The sequence below is a fragment of the Hirundo rustica genome, chromosome 5 (assembly GCF_015227805.2).
Source record: "Hirundo rustica isolate bHirRus1 chromosome 5, bHirRus1.pri.v3, whole genome shotgun sequence".
NCBI lineage: Eukaryota > Metazoa > Chordata > Aves > Passeriformes > Hirundinidae > Hirundo > Hirundo rustica.
The window spans coordinates 53556046-53577362 of NC_053454.1; the positions used below are offsets into that span (position 1 = coordinate 53556046).

The 21317-nt window shown below is 39.0% G+C and overlaps 1 protein-coding gene across 1 annotated transcript in view; it reads left to right on the forward strand.

Moving 5' to 3' along the window:
• Window positions 1-16295: 16295 nt before the first annotated feature.
• GPRIN3 (GPRIN family member 3) overlaps window positions 16296-21317 on the forward strand; it is an 80461-nt gene continuing 75439 nt past the window's right edge. The window contains exon 1 of the mRNA XM_040065213.2: window positions 16296-16369. The gene's annotated coding sequence lies outside the window, so the exon portion shown is untranslated. The remainder of the gene's footprint in view (window positions 16370-21317) is intronic.

A 21317-nucleotide genomic window follows, 5' to 3' on the forward strand; every position in this document is an offset into this window, starting at 1 on the left:
AACCAGGCTGCAGAAAAGCACCAGAATGCTTCCCTTGACAGGCACAGGGTAAGACAAAGCTGTTCATTCATTATAGAAAGAATCAGAGCACCATAAGCCAGGAAAACTAGAAAATGTGAAATTATATAAAATAAGGTGTAAGTGTTGATCAAGAGCCAATTACATTCTGTAAGCAACTGATTCACAGATGTTCTGAGCCTCACAAAAAGGGACAGGAATTTGTGAGGTAACAACAACAGCATTACAAAACCTGAGTTACTGTCTGTTGCATTTTAGTATAATTCATGCATTTTGTTTTTTGGAAAGCAGACCTAGGGATAACAAAGTGTTGCTACGCTGGAGTTACCATCAGTTCCACTTTGTGACTGAGGTGGCTGGTGCATGTGGCCAGTCTAAGGCTGCACAGAGAAATGCAAGTATGGAGGCTTTTATTTGTCTTTTCTGATTGAATGCATGAATTTTAATGTAGAATCAGGAAATTTCAGCACAGGAAAAGGAACTGGGCAACTGGTAATGTGAGCTAATAGATCTGGAGAGGATCTACAGTCATTTGGTGTTACAACTCTCCAGGAGGAACCTTTTACTATAGTGGTCATAAACACTGTTTTAATACCACTCTGATGAATTATCCTCGTGATCCTATTGGAAGACTATTCTGGAAGCTCAGACCCAGCACTGAACACTCAAAATATCCAAGTGAAATTAATTTATAACTGGTTGGTGCCTGTTTGATTTTCTGCCAGTTCAGTCCAGTAGCTTAAACAGCACTCTCTGTTTGGAGCAGCTACCATTCAACAATTTTCCTGAGGTAAAATCCCACCCTCTTCTAGGTTTCATTTTGCTAGCTAGATAAGCTATGCTCTTTCAGGTTTTTTTCCTCATAGGCTGCTTGCAGGCATGTAAAATTTCAAGCAAAAGTACAGAGAAAATACTGAGAAAGAAAATTTCTGTGCAGTAAGAGAGGAGTGGAAGGGGTTGTTTCAAAGGAAGCAGGAACAGAGGAGAAAAGGAAATAAAAGTGTCTGGACAGAGTTGTATAAGGAAATGTGCAGCTGACAAATTTGGCTAAACCTTTTAACCTGATTTCTTTGTGGCCCATTAAAAAAAAAAAAAAAAAAAATTGTTGCTACATAAACCATTCATCATAAAATTGGTACATGCAGAATTGTGAAGAAATATTTCTTTTCATCTTTGAAGGAGTAATCTGCTTCTTCTGTGCCATCTTGAGAAAAACAAGTTTTCAAATACTTGCTCAGAAGACTTCAGCGAAACAAAAAGATATGGGTATAACTAGAAATAAATAGTTGCTGTTTCTTTGTAGAAAACTGCTGTCCTGTGCTTCACCATCACTCCTGAACTCATCTGCCAGCCAGATGTGCTGATGGCAAACTTGTGATAACAGACCCTGCCGGAGCTGACAACGTCTTTTCTGACGTGATACCAGATTCACTTTTCATCCATAGAAAACCAGAAGTGCTTTCTTGATTTATTTCCATTATTCAGAAGCAGGAAACAAAATAGCAAGCTGATTTAGTACCAGTGCTTTTTGCCCTCTCCAGATTTGTACTTGGCCAGACTACTCCACATCAGGTCCCTCGAGGGTTTTTTTTAAGATGTAATTTGGTTTAAGTACATGGACTCGTGCATTTGGGCTTTAAGGTCTGACAGTGATATGTGGCAAAACTCTGTGTGGTTCAAATTAAAAGCAGGCAGACTGGGGTATGGACTCAGACCCTCCTTATCATGCTTCCAAAATTGTTGATATGGTCCTGTAATCAAGCCGTGCCCTGTCATCACTGCATCGTACTTGGATCAACAGGAAGGAGTTACCTGGGGGGTTTTGTCCTTGCTCAAAAACCAGAAGAGAATGCAGGAAAAGTTAGGCATTTTCCTTTTAAAAAAATTTTAATGTGTTTTGATTAAGCAATAAAGGTTCTAGAGGTCCTTCTAACCTTAAAATAAATGTCTGGGAAAAAAATACATTTTAAAAAAATGAGAAGAGTCTTTAAATCATTTTTGAACAGAGATGAGAACTACCTACAATGCCTGCACAAATGCAAAGTAAGTCCATATTTGGAAGTAAATCTATCATGTAAATAGATCAATTTCACTCAGAGACTTAAATTTCTGGTTTTTACACAGAAGTTAACTACCTTTTAAGCAAATTAGAACAAATAAAAATAATATATTTCCAGGCAGAAAGTATGTCACAAATGTAAAACTAACCAAGTGCAATTTGCATTTTGAACAGGTAACATGAAAGAAAAATTGCATTTCAATGGCTTATTCAACCTTTGTCAGATCTTTTGCAGCTCTTCAGACAGCATAAATGTAATACCATTATTTTCTGTAAATGTGCTATTTTCCTCTGCAGTTGCTATGAAGAGTTCACAGGAGAACAATAAAATGATCTGAATACGCCTTTTGCGGACAGTGTTTTATTCCACCATGAAGCTGCCGGCTGGGTATAGATGGAAAAGTGTGAATTTTGCTCACAGTGCATATTGAGCTTCTGTGATTTACCAGAAAACCCGGTAAGTGCTTTCGTTTAACATATACTTCAATGCATGTCAAGCAGAGCAAAGAAAGCCATTCCAACCTCTCTGCTTTGAGGAACAACTCAAAATCCTTGACCATCTGTATATGGGGAGAGGATTCCTAACCTGAATTCTTGGTTGACAGAGACTAGTAATTTGGAGAAAATCAGGCTGTTGACAGCAAGAATGTCACGCTAACCTGCCTGAAAAATGGCATTCAACTTTTATTTCAATTGTATTCAAGAGTATTGCTTACTCTCTTTATAGAATTTGTAAAATTTATGTTCCTCATAAAATTTGATAATAATAATATTCTGATTGCTATTTATTTTAGTAAAAAAGGGTAATAAAACTTGCACTAGGGGGATATTAAAAAGGATATTAGGAGATTATAGAATAATGATAAAGTAAAAATTGCTGCTGCTCAGGCAGATATTAGCCATGAAAAGGAAATTGGAAGAGTCTCAGAGAGGAAAAACAAGAAAGAGGACAGTGGTGTAAAGAGATGGATTAAATTCAGCACAGTTGGCATCATTTTTCAATGAAGATTGCAGCATAGGCTTCTCTGGCCTAAAGAAATAAGTAGTCAAACACTGAACTGGGTTAAAAATATTCTACAGGTTAAAAAAGAGGGAAATAGAATATTCTCCATCCTGGAGGTCTGGCTCAAGGTGCCAAAGATTTAATTTTTTATTTTAAATGAACACCAAATCAAGATGTCATAAATACCATGACCATCAAAAAGCAAATTATTAGTTTTTCTTAAAGAGAAACATTTTTTTAAAAAATGCATAAACATTGTATCCTGTCCTCTGACCTCAGAATGCACGGAATTCTGAAATTTGACAGAGAAAAATAAAAACCCCTTGAGCAGTGGTATATGGCAGATTGAAGCAAAATCCATGAGATACATTATATATATATATAGAGAGAGAGAGAGAGATGAGAAGGTTGAACAGTTTTCATCCACTTACACTTAGAGTGCAGTATTTGATTTTATACTAACAGAAAAAAAAAAAATCAATATTTAAGCTGAGGGAGACAAGATTTAAAAATACATACATACATACATACATACATATATATATATATCAGATAAACTGCTCAGAGGGCAGTAGGCAGTCAGGAGACAGCCTGGCTGGGGAAGTAAAAAGGAGCAAGTTAGGGGATGATGTGTGTGGGCCTTTATGATTGGGCAGATGAGCTGCTATCACATAACCCGACAATTATTGCTAAGCATTTGGTACTGCATGACATGGGCTATATTTGTGTATTCCAGGTGCTCAGCACGCAGAGGTGCTCCTGTAGCAGGTGGCACATGTGTGGTCTCTGGTGGCGACTGGCCACACGCCAGGAAAGCCACACAGCTCCTTGGGACATGCTGGCTGAGTCCAGAGCAAATGCTGTGCTACACAGCCAATCTCTTAGGCTATGAGATGCTTCTTGAGCTCCATGGAGAAGCTGAGGAATGTGACCAGCCTCTGGCTCGATACAGGTGAGACACAGAACTGTCACTAGAACATGGAGTTGGACAGATTGCAGGGTCCACACTCAGTATTTAAAGAAGCCTTTGTCTGTACTGCTCAGTTATTAGCATCTTGCTAAGGTGTCCCTTAGCAAAATGAGACAAGCATCTCCCCAGTTGTTGTCCCTGTTCCACACATTACAACAAAGCATGAGATTTTTACTGATCCCTTCACTTGGCTTAACAAGTGAGTGGTAAATAAAGAGACATAATATAACAAAGAAAAGATTCTGTAAAGCTATTAGCACTGAGTTTGAATTTTAAGAAATATAAAAACAAGGAAAGGCAGACTATTAATTCTATCTAAATGACTGGCCTGATTTCTATTCTAAAAATCTATTTTAACTCCATGTAATCACAATATTGCATTGATTAACTCACTGAAATGTAATCTTATTAGTGGTTCAAAGGTTGCATTTAATTTAGCTGATTATGCTAGTGCATCTCTGAGTAGTTACTTCTCTATTGCTGTGTCTCCTAAAGAACTGACTGTGCATTAAAATACACCAAATAAAAGTTACTACCTAGCTTATTCTTATTTATTCTAGTGTTCTGCACACAGTAGTTGTTTGTCCTTTATCTGAAGTTTTATGCAAACTTTCTATTTCTAAAAAGCCACCAAACTCCTTAGAGCATGTGCTTTCTGTATGTCAGCGTGTATTTGCAGTCTTCATAATTAACAACAAATAAACAAACAGGGTTTTTTTTTTTCCCCATGGATACCAGTGTAGCTTGTTTCTGCACTCACTCTGTTGATTGCCTACTCAGCGAAGAGTGCCTGACTTAGTAGCTTCACAGTTTTATTTGTAGAAAGAAATTACAGCTGCAAGACAGGCTTTGCAGTGATTTCCACTTTCTTTCAATGCTTATTTCTTATATTAATCCCTATTAAGACAAGTAATTGTTTACAGAGAGCAGCTTTAATAGCAGTGCTAAGTTTTTTCGCTCTGCCTTTAATTGTGTATTGAAAGCCACTCAGCTGTGAAAGATGACATTTCCATCTGGAAACTTGTGCCGAGAGAAAAGGAAGGTCACCCCTTCCAAATGGACAACGAAAGCACTTCAGGCAGCAAGTGCTGGTTTGCTACAAGTGTTAAAAGCCAGGCCAATGGAGTTATGGCTGGTTAGGAAAAAGAAAATGTGGAACAAAAGAACAATTTTAACCTGGTTATAAGGAGGTTGAAGCCAACTGAAGCCACTGCAATTACACCAGGGTTGAATTGAGCCATGCTGTCTTCAAAGAAACAAGCTGTATCTGGGAAGAATTTTTTAAAAAAGTGTAAATCATCAGAAAAAAAAGTGTGAGTATCAGGTATGGCCTTTTGAAAGTGCATTAGCTGAACTGTGACACCTTTTGCCATCCCCCTCTCAGCGCCTAACACCACGGAAAGCTAGGGGAGTGCAATGTGACCATCCTTCTGCTGCCCTCATCACCAGCAGTCTCATGTACTTTCCTGGAAAGGATGCACTTGCCCCTACCCTGTCCAGATGAGGCTCAACCTTGTGGGTCTCTGTGAGGGGAAAGAGTGTTGTGAATCTGGAGCTGTGCAGTGATGCTTGCACACATTTTCCGGATGTTTATTGCCTGTGTGTTTAAGGCTGCATTTGCTGTGGCAGTTCCTGAAGCTGTTCTAGATACATCTAAGGGGATGAAGAGCTAGACATTTAAATGGCAGTTTGCAGTTAATGAAAATGAGGAAAGGGAAAGGACTTGGGGGAGTGGGCTGGTTTTCAACCTCGACATTCACCACCTCCACCAACCAATGCAAGAGGGCCTGAACTGCTCAGTGTTTCCTCCCGTCTCAGGGGAATCTTGATTATGAGTCACTGCCAGTGATGCTTGGTGCACCCTCTGCTCACTTGTTAAGATGAAGCACCTGTTAGCAGCACTAAAACTGCCCAAATGCTGCGTGACAACATGCACCTACATTTGGCACCGCCAGGATGTGCTTCCGTGCACAGTGGCTGTGTGGCGTCAATGTGCACTTCGAGTGCTCAGACTTTTTCCGTCCATCTATCAAATTGAGTGTGACCAAGAAGGTAAAAATCATTAAAATCATGTTGTTAAGGTGGTATAAACCTAGAATTGGAACTAAAGGACATAAAATTGCTTAAATTTACTGCTTGTAATTATTTTGTACTTAAAACAGATGCCTTATGCTAAAGGGTGAATAACAATTTCATAATATCTGTGTGAGCCACCTCAGGTTAATTTTGTTTCTAGCTTATGGTGATGGGAATAAGGAGCCAAACCCTGCTTCCATCTCTGGGCCACCCTGTATAGATACTCAGTGAAAATATTATCTCCTTCTCCCTGAGTGAGGAGGCGGTTAGAACAAATGCAGTACAATGATATTAGCCATAAGCTGCCTCTGAGGTCACGGTTTCTTGACAACCTTACTGAATCAGAGGTTCTCTGTGCCTTAGGAGCAGCTTCAGATGTAAGCAGACAGCCCAGAGGCTGGAAGAAGGAGCTTCTGCTGTGCTATCTACAGAGTAACAGCAAGTGGACACAACAATAACAGTAATAATCTTGTTGAACAACAAATCCCAGAGTGGTTGAGGCTAGAAGGGACACATGGAGGTCATCTGGTCCAATCCTTCCTGCTAAGCAGGCTGCCTGGGATCACATCCAGATGGCTTTTGAAAATCTGCAATGATGGAGACTCCACAACCCCGCTGGGAAAACTGCCAGTGCTCAGTTACTCTCATCCTAAAAAAGCTATCAAACTTGGCTTCTATGTACTGGGTCAGATACTTAACTGGAACTGTCCTTGCAGTTGGTATAGTCTGAAGTCCACTCTTCTGCTCTGTACTGAGTCCTCTGAAGACGCTGAACCTGCCATTCCCTTCTTAGGACTGCCCCAGGCTGACAAGATGAATGGATGTTTTCAGAGTGGAAGGAAAACTTTTATGGTTTTTTTGCCCTTCTCCTATGTGTTTTTGAAAAAAAAAAAAAAAAAAAAAAAAAAAAAAAAAAAAAAAAAACCAACCAAAAACCAGAAGTCTGGGTGGCACAGTGTGGTGCCAAGTGGGGAAACCAGTGTACCTAACATTCCGCTTCTGCTGACTCCCAGTGCTGCCACCAGCCATTAAAAAAGGACAACAGTTCATGACAGTGTTTCAGCTCCCGTATCCTCTCTCCAAGCTCAATGGGAGAGGGGAGCATTCGTGAGACTATCAGATACATCAACCCCGCTGTCTCCTTTTCCTCCCTTTGCCAGCCCCGCCGCAGAAGTGCCGAGCGTTGGCGCAGCACCCGGCAGCTGAGGCGTGCTCCCTATGAGCCTCCTCTCCCTGTGGCTTCCCGCTGCTCCACACCAGCTCCTGACAAACAGCTTCCTAAAGGAGCAAGGGAAGGTCTGCTCACAGCTATGAGCACGTCTCTCCACCCTGATTAAATGCCTGCTTTTCATTCACGGCTCCTTCCTCTCTGATAAACATCAGAAACAGCCTAATTATGTTTTTCTCTCTGCCCAACTTGTGTTCATTAATCTTATCTACATGCATCTCCACATTATTCCGTAGAGACTTGGAGTCAGATTTTTCAAAGGCTTTTAAGCACCTCATACACAATTTCTATCTATGATTTCTATCAACCATGACATGGGTAATTTCTATAAATTCTCATTTTCACCAATCAGTGTAAAGAAAGCAAGCAGCCTAGAAAAACATAACACAAATCATCTGAGGAGAAGTGAGGTAGAGAATGGAAAGTCTGATTGTCTGGGGTTTTTCAGACTTCCAAATGAAGTTTCATACGAAACAGAAAAATGACCTTGAAACCAAATCGATTTAACCACTCTGTGTTCCTTTATACCATAGCAAATTGCTAAATAAAATACCTGAAACTAAGTTCTTACGAAAAGTGGCATGTTACATTATTGTAGAAATTCTTTCCTTCTCAGGCAGTGTTCTGCCAAATTAGCACCATTTCACAAAGTTCAGTTTCAAGAAAAACACATTTTCAAGGGATATTAAGATCCTGATCACAGCACAGCCAGCCTTGCCTGAACTGATTTTTGTATCAGTTGAGCATGTCCATGAATTCTTTTCTGGGTTTCTAATGAAAACATGACTTAAGTCCTTCCTCTGGGATTATGTGAAAGTTTCAGCTCCAGTTCTGTATTTTGGTATACTCACTGTGCAAATACGGACATGTGGGCCCTTCCTTTCTTTCTATGAAATCTTCATCAGTACAAATACCCTGAATCAAGTTGATGTGAGATTTTTTTTTTTTAGTGGAGCAGCCATCAGGCTAAAGGTGCACATCAATTCCATATGTCAATAATATCCCAGAAAGCAGAAGAAAACTGTGTGCTGTCCTTTTATCAGGGCCTGTTGCTATAGGACAAGTTTGGCTTTAAATGGTTTTAGACTAAAAGAGGGTGGATTCAGACTATGATATAAGGAAATTTTCACAGTGAGGGTGGTGAAACACTAGAAGAGGTTGCCCAGAGAGGTAGTAAATGCCCCATCCCTGGAAACATTCAAGGTCAGGCTGGACAAGTCTCTGAGCAACCTGATCTAACAGGAGGATTTGACCTTAAAGAGTCCCCTCCAACACAAACCATTCTCTGATTCCACATGCTCCAGAGATATGGGGCTGAGACAGAAACTATAGAACTTCTCTCAAGCGTGGCTGTCAAGATGATGAATATCCTCAGTTAGAGAAATGAGGAGGATCACATGGACTAGCTGCTGCAATGTTCTTTTGCCTGCCTGGAGAGGCTTTCCTGCACTGTTGTTAGTTTATATTTGATGTTCTGCTGGAAATCTGCTCCAGGAAGGGAGTTTAGTGCTACCAAATTATACTATATTTAGTAGCATGGGGGAAATCCTGAAAATCCTGCTACCAAACATGAAAAGAAATAAACAAATACATATTATTTGTGAAGTGAGATCTTGATGAACAGGGAAAAGCTAAGAGCACGTAATACCACTAAGGCACTGATTATGGCAGAGATTATCAGGGTTACCATTACTATTGTACCCTCATCCTTTTAATAAATCTGACTGTCTTCATCTGCTTAGAACTATTTTAGATTATTTACTATCCTTTGAGACAGCTGCATGAATGTTAGCAGACTTCTGTGTTCAAAGTAACCTTCAAAGTCAAAATGGCTGAAATGCTATGAATTATCAGTTCCTACAGCTGAGGCTGTTTTCAACTATGTTGTTGGGGGGGGCTCTTTTTTGTTTGTTTGTTTGTTTTTGTTTGTTTGGGTTTCTCTCAGGGCAGTAGATGGTTTGAGTTTTTTTGTTTGTTTTTTGTTTTGTTTGTTTGTTTTAGTTTTTTTTTTAAATTTTATCTATTCTTTTAAAGCTTTTATGTCACAGAATCCAGAAAAAAACCCAAACAAACAAAACAAAGGAAAAAAAAACACCAACCCCCCCAAAAAAAACTCACCAAAAAACAACAAACAAACAAAAAAACCAAAATCAAACCAAACCAAAACAACCAACCAAAAAACCCTAAAAAAACCAGAAACAAAATCCAGGCTCACAGTTTATAGCTATATGTGCATTCTTCAGTGCTGAGCTAAAATGTGTATGTAATACTGAGTTTCATTTTGATAATAATTACACAAAATTACATAAACTGAGAACTATAACAGCAATTTCCCAAAAATTTGACACAGTGGTGGGCATAAGACAGGCTGTCTTTCTTCTGAAAGCTTACACTTGAAAAATCTATATTCCTGCACATGCTGCTGCTTTAAACTATGTGCAAAGTTAATCAATTGCTATTAATTGACAGTGTGGTATGTTGCATCCACCACAGAATTACCAGTGCAGAACACTGGGTTGGTAGTAGCCCAAATAAGCAGATATTTTACACAGAGAGCTTTCCACAGCCCTTAAATTACTTTCCTTGAGGACACACTCTCGAGGCAGCAATTTCTCCTAATGAAATCCTAGCTTACAGATTTTCACTCCTTTAGGTCCCTACGGAGTATATTTCTTTTTGCTTGAGTAATCCAAGGAGAAAACTAGCCTTTGTCAGGAAGCCAATAGACAATTTAATTTAAATGCACCCCAAGCAATACTGCGACCCGGAGTTCTGCTTCATCTCAGAGCCATCTGCCCAAGCCTCTGTGTCTGGCAAACTGTCATGAATGTCCAGGCTCCCCATAAAATTCCAGGCTGTGGCTGATGTGGTGGCACAGGGGAGAGGAACTTGCATGACCCATGACTGATTTTGTCCACTGACAGAAGCTGTGAGCTCACACCTCACACCTCAGTGTTCTGAGGATTTAAAACCTAAATTACGTGTTCAAGTAATATAATTATATTTCCTCACGCTGTGAGTCAGGAAGCAGGAAATAAATTACAGGCACACAAAACTCAGAAGATCCTTACCATGTTCAAAATATTGTCACAACATGATGCCAGTAAGTTGGAAAGATTCTGCATGCTAATTAGATTTAGCATTAAATCCAGATTTGGTGCTAGATGTGGCAGAGTTGATGGACTTTGGGTGTTTTTTTTATCTCCAGGTTTAACTCGACGTCCCAAATTAGGGGAAGACATTGGGAGGATACCAGCATGATACAGCTGAAGTCCCAGAGAAGTTTGCTACTAAGGCAGAGAATTTCCTGACTCTAATTTGTTACAGCTCAAGTCCCAGTTTGTTCCCTTACGCAGTGACCTCCATGCCTGAACTGCGGTAAGCTGAAAACTGTGTCTCCAACTTTAGGCCTTTACAGAGGATCCCAATAATGATGTTGTGGCAGAGGTGTAAATTCAGCAGTGGAAAAGCTGCTCTAGCACTTGAACAAGGCCTAATATGAGCTTGAATTTCTGGCATAATAAGCCAAGTAGTGATTAAGATGCTATGTGTTTGGACAAGTGCAGTGTCCCATGTCAGTGAAAAGGCTCTACATGTTCTTAAACTGCTCTTCAGCTGAGCCTTCTATCTTCAAAGGAGATTCCTGGTGTGCCCACAGCACTCACAGCATGAGAAAAGCACTGGGGAAAAAAAAAAACAAAAAAAACCCAACCCACCTTAAAGGCAGTAGAGTTATGTAGACTTTGATCTGCAAGGAAAGAAATCTGTGAAAATCTCTAGAATCTAATGAGGACTCAATGCTTGATACTTGTTCCTTTTGGGAGTTGCAGCATTTTTCATAACCAGCCTTGGACCAGCAAAGGTTTTCTACAAGTGCATAGGAATTTTAAATTGTCCCTCCAGTGGGCAACTGCAGAGTTACAGAAGTAGGGCTGGGAGCAGGATTTAGCTCACATAGCTTTCCAGGGAGCAAGGGGAAAGGAGTAGGGAACCAGACAAATGGCAGTAAACAAAGCCTCTGGGAGGGGCTGATGTGCGTGGATTGCCACTGCCATTGGCTCAGGAACTCAAGCTGTGAAACGGAGTGACAGAATGCAAATCCAGAGATGGCAACCAGACACAAATTATTTTGCTTTATTAAAAAAGATGCCACTTGGTCTGTAGCTGCATCTCAATAAGAAGTAGGAATGAAAATCTGTCTTAAAATGGCTTGTGACAATGGACAGAAGAGTTGGATATTTTATGCCAACCTGTCTTTCTTGCTGATGTCTGTAAATACTGGTTCTTAGTTCTTTGAAGTCCTATTTATTCTGTTCTAGCATTATCATCTCTCCATCATTACCAACAAATGTGGAGTTAGCCATCTGGAAAAAAATAAAAGCACATTCTAAATTATGTTTCTCTCTCTACTGTCATGTGAGTATTAACCCAGATAAATGAATTTAAGCTGTTCCTGGGTCCATTATAATTCCTCTGGAGAATGACAGTAAATTACTCTCTAGCTTTTTAAAGACATTTTGTGATCTATGTAGTGAGAGCATCAAATACTAATTCACCCTTCTGAAGGCTAATACCAGTCTTTACAGCACCTGTTCTCGCACTTTTATCTGAGTCAGAACTGCAGCTTGCCACAGCTTTTCCCAATGATCTACAGGGAGAGGTGTTTGGGGGGAAATGCTTTTTAGTCATTATGAAACAGGTCTCTTTTTTTTTTTTTTTGACAGCTTTTCAGAACTGGTATGAATTTCTTTCACTGCCTGTCAAATTTATTTTCCTGCTGACCACACATAGATATTAATTGCAGCTTGCCAACATGTTTTTGCTCAGATGAAGCACAGTATTCAATGTGATTCCATGGACACAACTCTTAAAAGTAGCATTTTGTGAATTAGCTGATAATTCTGGTAGAGAAAATGGAAAAGGTTGCATCTCATTCAGTTTTAGAAACAGGAACTCTGCACAACTTTTAAAAGTAAGGGAGTAATGCTGCAGTTATCAGATATAAACATGCAACAAACCTGCTGACCCAGAAAAACCCATTTTGAGAAAATTAGTCTTAGTTTAAATGAGTATTTAGGATGTCTCTTACTTGAGTCATGTAGGTTTTGAAGGGGTTTTGCAGGTTATTTTTCAGTGACATCAGGTTTGGTGATGTGTGTCTAAATTTCCTTATGAACTATCAGCCAGACTTTTAAAATTGAAAGTGGACGTGATACCCTAAAATGAATAGATTTCTTTCCCTATTTATTTCCGTTTTGGTTTCCTTTTTTGGAATATATTTTTTCCATACACATTTTCATTTCAGATATACATATAGAGATAGTATGTATAATACAGGCAGATTATATGCATATTTTAATAACACATAACATATAACTTGTGCATACACTCCCCCAGTGTAATGCTACAGTGACTTGGGAATTGTACAAAGTGGCCTATGGCTCTAATTTTAGCAAAACCATAAGGACTGAAAAGAGAATACAAATTGTAAACCCAAAGCATCACATTCCCTTTCCCTTACATCTTATGGATTTTTCTGCATTTTAAAGAGCCTCCAGGGCTCTGCACAATAAATTTTACATAGGTTTTGACATTAACTCTTCTTTAAGGAGTCAAGAACATTGTAGCAGTTCTCTCATTAGAGATCAAAGCAAGGGAAGATGCAGTGAGTTTTTCTGTGAGCCCTACCTGCCCTGTCTTCATAGATCTTGCCAAAGAGTGTTCATCATGTAAGTTGATCTAGAAATGGATAAAACTCCTATTTTTCAACTCCACCAGAAATCAACATCATCTTTTGAAGAATTTGATCCATATCCCCTGACCTTTTTTTTTTTTTTTTTTTTTTTTTTTTTTTTTTTTTTTTTTTAATGGGGATAAGGAAAGAGGAATTTTTTTCTTCTGAAAGCTTGTGTCTAACTTACACCTTAAATACTAATCATCCTCTTGCCTAACTGAGCACTACTCTTTGTACATGTAGAAAACCAGTTAGGCTATTCATTTATGCAATACTCAGTCTTTTGGTGGATGTATCCACAAGACAAACTATTCTCTGGTCTTAGTTTTGCAGCAGTATGATGACAGCAACATCTATTCCCCTCCTTCTTTCAAGGAAAACAACAGCAAATAAAGAAATCAAATTCAAAGTGAAACTCCTAGTGAACTAGTAGAGAACGCTTAGTGAACATAAAACCATATATGTCATTTCAATCATGGCCATATCTAATGTAAAAATGCAGAATTAAGAAACAAACCATGAATTAGATTGCTCCCTATGACTAAGTCATCAGGTCCTGGGTCCTCTCATAAACCAAGGATTAATATAACAAGGCCATGATATGTCCTCTACACCTCAAGTCTCTCCAGGCTGTCCTTTCTATTGAAAGTACACCTACTTGCATGAGTGCCCTTCCTACCTGCATTTTGTCTGGTGCATGTCTCTGGCTCCCATAGCTCAGATTTCCTCCAGTGCCCTGGAGGGGTTCCAGCATCCCATTAACAGTCTCCTTCCTCTTCCACCCACTCCCATGAACAGACTAGGACTCCACATCCCAGAAACTGGATACCATTTTATCGGTGTAATCAGTCAGTCCAGCTCCAAACTTTACCAGGGTTGGTGAAGAAATCCTACCACTGTAGGATTGGATAAGCTTAGCATCTGAAGGCAGAAGTTGGCAACAGTCTTAGAATGGATGGACTTGCTGGTGAGCATGTTTTATAGAGTACTTCTGTTATCTGCTCCACATAAACAGTGGGCTGAATATACCAATTTATTTTTGCTGCTGGTGAGAGGTTGATAGTTATTATCTTTCATTTAGTGGAAAGAAAGCATGAAGAAGCGCTATGATTTAGCCCTTCTATCTCTGCAGTAGATTAATTATAGCGAAAATGATCAAAATCTCAAGTTCACAGGCAGCATTCTCTTGAAGGAGAAATCATCTTTCTTGCTGTTTTTTGTATGGAGGTATGCTAAGCAATATTTTTAATGTATTATATGTTGTTTGTTTTTTATAAGAACAACTAGTAATAGTGAGAAAAAAAAGTGAAGCTGTGCCAGTTCAGCACAAGATGAAAATTCAAGACTTTCAAAGTGGAATTGTTGAAAATACAAAGAGTTGTATTTACTATAGTTCTTCAGGTGCTAAGCCTCCTAGATTTTTGGCAACTTCTGAAAATGATGAATAGCCCTGATTTATTTTTTTAAATTGGCTGGGGAAAGCTAGAATGATTCTGTAGGCAATTGAGGCTGATGGGATGAGAAGGACGTACTGTGCAATTGGATTCCTTGTTGGTGCACAGTTGCTAAGATACAAGATTCATTCCTGGCACTATGACTTGCTGTCACCAAGTAATTCCCATGTCCTGCCTAACGCCTGTGGAAGTAATGAACGTGGTGAGTCTCTCTGTCTGATGAATGTCCAAATTACCATACACAAAATGCAACAGCAAGAGAAATTAGGGCAATTCTGCTACGGGGTGAAACTACCTCAAGAAGGGGAAGGAAATCTAGTTGAGCTTCTGGCATTCTGGACTATTAAGTCAGTAGCTGAAAGGCTGAAGTGTTGCAGTAGGATCATCATATTGCCTTCACAGAAACCTTTTGAACACATGCCAGTTTTGACAACAAAGACTAGGCAGGTGAAAATGAAACATCTAGATATGGAGCGCCTCACTGCTCTGCACTTTAGAATCTTAATTGCACTGGGTTTTCATGGTAAAAGCCTCGATCTGCAGAAACCTTACAAACCTCTGGAAGGCAAGTGGTCCACAAGCAGGAGAATGAAGTATTGACTTCTCAACCCACACTGGGCTTTTAGGCAGTATTACAATTTCTAAGTGCTTTTGTAGATAGAGTGCTTCGTTAAATATTATTAATATAGTATAAATGGGGTTTAAATTCCTATTTGGATAATAGACATATTATTATAATTGATTTAGGGAAACTACAGCTCTTAATACTAAATGCTGTCTGTCACTGTGTGTAATATTAAGGTCTTCAAATTAGTACTTCATCTCTACCTACCTTAGAAGGGTGTGAAAAATTTTTCCTCAATTTGTTGGTTTGAAAACAAGGTTACCAAACAAGAAAAATAAATCCATGTACTTTTCTAATTAAATGAGTAAGGCAACCTCTACTTCATTAAAAAAAAAAAAAAAAAAAACCAATATCAAAGGAAAACCTCACAGTCAATAATTCTACCCTGAGAGAAAAGAGAGGCAAAGATTAATATGAAATTCTGTTAGTACATGCCCATATATATGAGTGTGAAAATAATTACCTCCTATAATGAAACCGGACAAAATTATATATTTCTGCACACAGTAGATGGAAAAAATATGTCTCTTATTCAAATAAATTTTCAAAGGCAGTAAATTAGTGCATTCCTAAATAATGTCTGAGTAATATGTCTCTATAATCTATTTTAGCATTTTCTTCCATAATATTTATTCTTGCAGGTTTCCCTGTACATTGTGTAAATGTGTATATAAGTTTTGTTTGTATATTTTATTTTCCAGAATCAGAGGAAAGAGTCACATTTCTGAGCATGTCTAAAACAATTATCCAGTCCTGTAGTAAAGGGTACCGATATTTTTGGCCTAGATAAGATTTAAAAAAAAAAAAAAAATTGTATGTGTGAATTCTACTTTTATGCTATTCTTGCAGTTCCCTGTTTCTCATACAGCTGTGAGATGAACCTGAGTATAGTGAGAAGGAGAAGATCACAGTGCAGGGTACTTTATTAACCAAATGCGTGTCCTAAATTTTCTATGCCAGTAAGGAATAGGAGTGTTGTTTCTGCATCAGGTCTTCTACTGATCCAGGTCCACTCTGTTTCCTTCCTGCCCAAGGAAAAAAAGAAGTGAAAGACCAACAGAAATATTTTCTACTGGAACCGGTCCACTTCAAAGAATTTGGGTTTGCGGAGTTCTCACAGAATATTTCAAAACGATTCCCCCCAGCTGATGGACCTGAAAACTGCTGAGCACTGGCTGCTGAGCATCAAAGCACATGTGCAGGTAAGTTTAAGCATGTATTTAAGTGTTTTGCAGGATCAAGGGTGGAGTTATCTGCATTTCATTGTACAAAGGATAACAAAGTACCCAGTCCAGCGAAGGAACATTAAAAATTCAGGTTTGGGGCATCCACTCAAGAGCAATGAAAGCAATTGGATTTTAATCAGATGATTCTACAACACATTAAGATGCAGAGGGTTCATCTCTGGATACAAAGCAGTCCAAGGTGTTTTCCCAGAGAACAGGAAAGAGTTTTTCTGAGAGCTAATGGCAAAGAAAACCATTCTTGAGTTTTGCACCTCTTTCTGCAGCATTGCAGGTGTTCATGACAGAGCACAGTACCAAATTCTCAGCTATCACAGCTGAAATAAAAGATGCAACCTACTGGCATTTTTAATGGCCACAGTTTTCCAAATGGGTGAATACTCATTGGGACTACCAGAAAGAGAAGCACAAGCTTTGCATTCTTCATCATTAAAAGATTTAAGTCACCAGAGAGCACTTAAAAACCCCAGCGTATTCTCTTCCTTCTTTTCTCTTTCACTTGCTTTCAAACCCACCTGGTCCTAATAATCAATAATTCTAATATGGGCACATAAGAATAGCTGTCACACATAATTTCGGGATTTTAAATCTTCTTTTCATGGATTTTTCAAAGGAGCTGAGATAGGAATAGATAATAAACTCTCTGACTATAGTAATTTTCTGGCAATGTATTTCACAGTCTATAAATTCTTGTTGAACTGTAGGGATCAAAAGTAATCTAGGAATACAAAAGAGCTTTTTACCTTATACTCCTGGAATTCATTTGTTTGTTCCAAAACCCTGGCTAGGAACCAAGGCTGTCATTTCAGGACACTGGAAGGATGAAATATACAACGAAAATAATTAATTCTGAAGTTTGTGACCTGAAGGGAATTGCATAGTATATATACGCATATTTTACATTTAGTTTTGCATTCATTTCTTCAGCATGCTAACACATACAATTCATAATTGACTTCTAAGGCTATAAGTGACAAAAAGGACAATCTAATAAATTGCTTTAACACATATCCATCTGGACTTCATGTGTCAACCTAAATAAGAATAATAATCATGTAAAATAATAATAATAATAATAATAATAGCACTGAACTTAAAGGCAATCTCTAAAAAACATTGCCATTCCACAGGCTTATAAGAATACGCTACTTATGACAAGTAAGTGCAAATGATAAGTTAATGGAAGTCACCAAGAAATTTCTACTATACTATCTAGGAACAGCACACCATCAGAAATAAAAGAAATTAAAATAATCTATCATTATGTCCAGTGCAGGAGTAAAGGAAACAGAAGATTATATGGGATGTCTATAGTATTTGAAGTGGCATGCAGTATTCACACTAGTAGTGGAAGGAATCCCTGCACAGGAATTATAATGAAATCAGGATGTGCCTTTTACATTTTCTCAGAACCTGTTAAAATACTAGCCAGAACAAGCCAAAAGTAAAAAATCTGCCTGAAGAAAACTTTTCCTTTGAAGTGTGGATAAACAGCAACAACCGTTTTCCATGTTCCTGGCTATAGAAACAGAATCAACTCAAAATACCAGGAGAGGTGAGAACCTTTATCCCACGTAGACAGCTTACTGAAATATTGGCACAACACAATTTGGCTGCACTTCGTTGCTTTTCCTGCAGCTTGACAGCCTTGTTCTTTCCAGATCCTGCACACGTGCTGTTGTTACCCTCACATACAGCTCTCAAGGGAAATTACTCCCCCAGAGTGTCTGGGGATCCTTGTTGTACCTAATGCTGTGTAGTTCAGTGGCAGAACCCCAGTGGTTGAGATTTTACTGGAGAGTTCAGGTTGTAGAAGTTAATATTGGGCTGTGAATAACCACTGCCCGACCTGAGAAAGAGTAAGTATGGAGATGTTCTGGCAAACATGCCAATGGCTTTCCTGGATACAGATGTTTAAATGGGTGCTGATGTCACTTTCCTAGACAGCTAGGCTCTTTCTCCTTCCAGGATATCTGAGCTGATATGTCCTAATAGACTGAAATATATGAATACTAATGTATAAATGCTAGCATACTAGTTTATGTCTCCAATACATCCATACAATTAAAACAATCTTTTATGCCATTTGAAATTCTTGCATCATTCTTGAAAAAGGCTTCAAAGACAGTTTTAAATGTACCAAAATTCATATTACTAAAATATATTGTTACAGATGTTTCAAAGGCATAAATGCTTGCAATTAATGAAAAAAAAAATCATGATTCTGCAGTTTATTTTTTCTTTTGTAAACATCTTTATAATTGTGGGTTAATTGGGTAATTTTGCTTGCAATAACAGAATGCATCAGGGGGACTTTTGATATTTTTGTTTCACACCATGGTTTTTCATCAGAGAGTTAAAACAGTGAAACAACAGGCAAAATCTAGTTTTTCTAGAGTGAGACGTGAATCTCATTTGGCATCTGATCTGACCTTCATACCTGAAATGTCTAAGTGATTCACATTTCTTAGTACATTTATCCTCACAATGAACCTGTGTGATAGGACACAATCTCTCTGTCTTATGGAGCTGTGCTACCAGCAAGGTTAAAATACTGCTCACATATAACAGACAGGACCCTGCTGTGGATTTCCTCATTATATCATCCTAATGGCTTGGTGGGCTGGATATACTCATCCAAATTAAAGTATTTGAACTTCCTCTTGTGAAGAATTACTCTGGCATCTCTAAAAGACAAAATTCCATGGACAATCATATGCCCAAGAAACAAATTTCTTTTTTTATATTTTGCTGAACTTTCATTGCTCTGCTACATTTGTACAAAGCAACACTTAGGCTTTGCAGACCAAAGATGCTCTGCCTTTCTCTCACAAATAGCAATATCATAGGAGACATAACCTGCCTTTATAACACCAACATTTTGTTCTTACTGCGAGAACTATGATGACCACCAAATACAAATCAAGCAACGGTGTTAGAATAGCGGATAACATCTAATCAAGCATCAGAGGATGAACATTTTCCCATAAAATCTGGCTGTGTACATACTCCTGCAAAGTCACCAGAACAGATTCTGTTACAAGCAGATTTTCTATTTTACAGTGACACCTGCAGTGTTAGGAGGAAAGTGCCACTAGCAAGAGCAATGCTGTTCAGTTGTTTCACATTAAGACACATGCTGATTAGCTTTGAGGGCAGGCTGTGATCCAGCACCACACGATGTCAGGCTTGGAGGACATTTTCCAAAAAGCACAGGTGCACCAGAAGTTCATTTATAGGCTTGATTAAGAGCATGGGCTGATTACTTGGTGTTACCGAGGAAGCCACAATTTTTCCTCTCTACTCTCTGGAACAGGGGGAAATCACATCTCCCTTTGAAGATTCCTGAAGGAGTTCAGCTTTCAGCTATTTAATTAGAATCACAGAATGGATAAGGTTGTAGGGGACCACTGAAGTTCATCTAGTCCAATCTTCCTGTTCGAGCAGGGTCTCCTAAGAGCATGTTACTCGTGCTCAGGATTGTGTCCAGACAGCCTTTTGTCTCCCTAGGGAAAAAGAATTTGCAACCTCTCTGGTCACCTTGTTCCATGTCTCAGTCACCCTCACAGTGAGTTGTTCCTCATGTTCAAGTGGAATTTCCGGTGTTCCATTCTCTGCCAGCTGTCTCTTGTCCTATTGCTGGGCACTACCAAGCAGAGCCTGGCTTCATCCTCTTGGCATCCTCCCTTCAGATACTTAATGATAAGATTCCCCCCTCTATCCTTTTAAGAGAGATACTCTACTCCCTTAACTATCCTTGTTGCCTTCCACATGGACTCCAGGAGTTCCATGTGCCTCTTGTCCTGAGGAGCCCAGAACTGGACACAGCACTCCAGCTGAACCTCACTAGAGCTGAGAACAGGGGTAGGATCACCTCCCTCAACCTGGTGTCAGTGCTCTTCCTAATGCACCCCAGGATAGCACTGGACACACCATGGCACTGCTGGCTCATGGACAGCTTGTTGTTCACCAGGACCTTCAGACAACTAAAACAGAGAGAGAACAATCTGAAAATCCTCTGAAGAAATCAAGGCATCAAAACAGATTTTTGGGCCGGTACATGCAGTTTACATTGTGCAGTTGCCAAAATTTCTTTCAAGAGACAGCCTAGTTCTTTAATTTTCATGTTGTCGCTGTGAGAATCCCTTCCTATGATTTTCTTCTATAAGACAAGCAGTAAAAATTCTTTCATATCATCCAAAGGAGGTTGGCAGTGAGGTGACAAATAGGGATTTGGGAAACCTGGTCATGCTTCCTGGCTTTACTGGCAAACCTTTCCATTGTGTTGAATAATACCTTCTCTACTGCTTCTTGCCTGTTCTGAAAGCCCTAAAGATCAATGACGCCTTGCACGTTTGTACAACACTCAGCATTCTGCAGCCCATATCCCCACCTGTGCTGTGCGATTCTCTACCAACCATAGAGTTCATTGCTTGCCTGCAAGACATTTCTGACAGCAGTCTGGACAAATGTATACTCCTACAAGGTGCTAAAGGTCCTGGTTTAATGGCACTCTGTAAGAATTTTTCTGGTTTTCCTACATAAAAATGTAGTAATTCTTGTCCAGACTTTGATCATCTTTCAAAGCTGTACTCGAAGTAGGGCAGCATCTTTGTGTCCCTCAATTAGGCTTGTCTGATGATTCAAGCAATTTATGTCTGACTCAAAGCATGAACTCTTTTATATCCCTTAACTTTTTATATTCACCAATCAGCCTAGAAATCCTTCCTACCTTGTGGTCCCACAGCATTAACTTCCATAGACTATCCCCAACAGGGACCATTGACATATGTTGTCTTTGGCTATTCTATTCTAGATTATAATTATCATTATTATTATTATTACTTTCTTTGTAATACTACACATTTACCCAGTTACTCAGCCACATTTTAATTTCTTGCTTTGC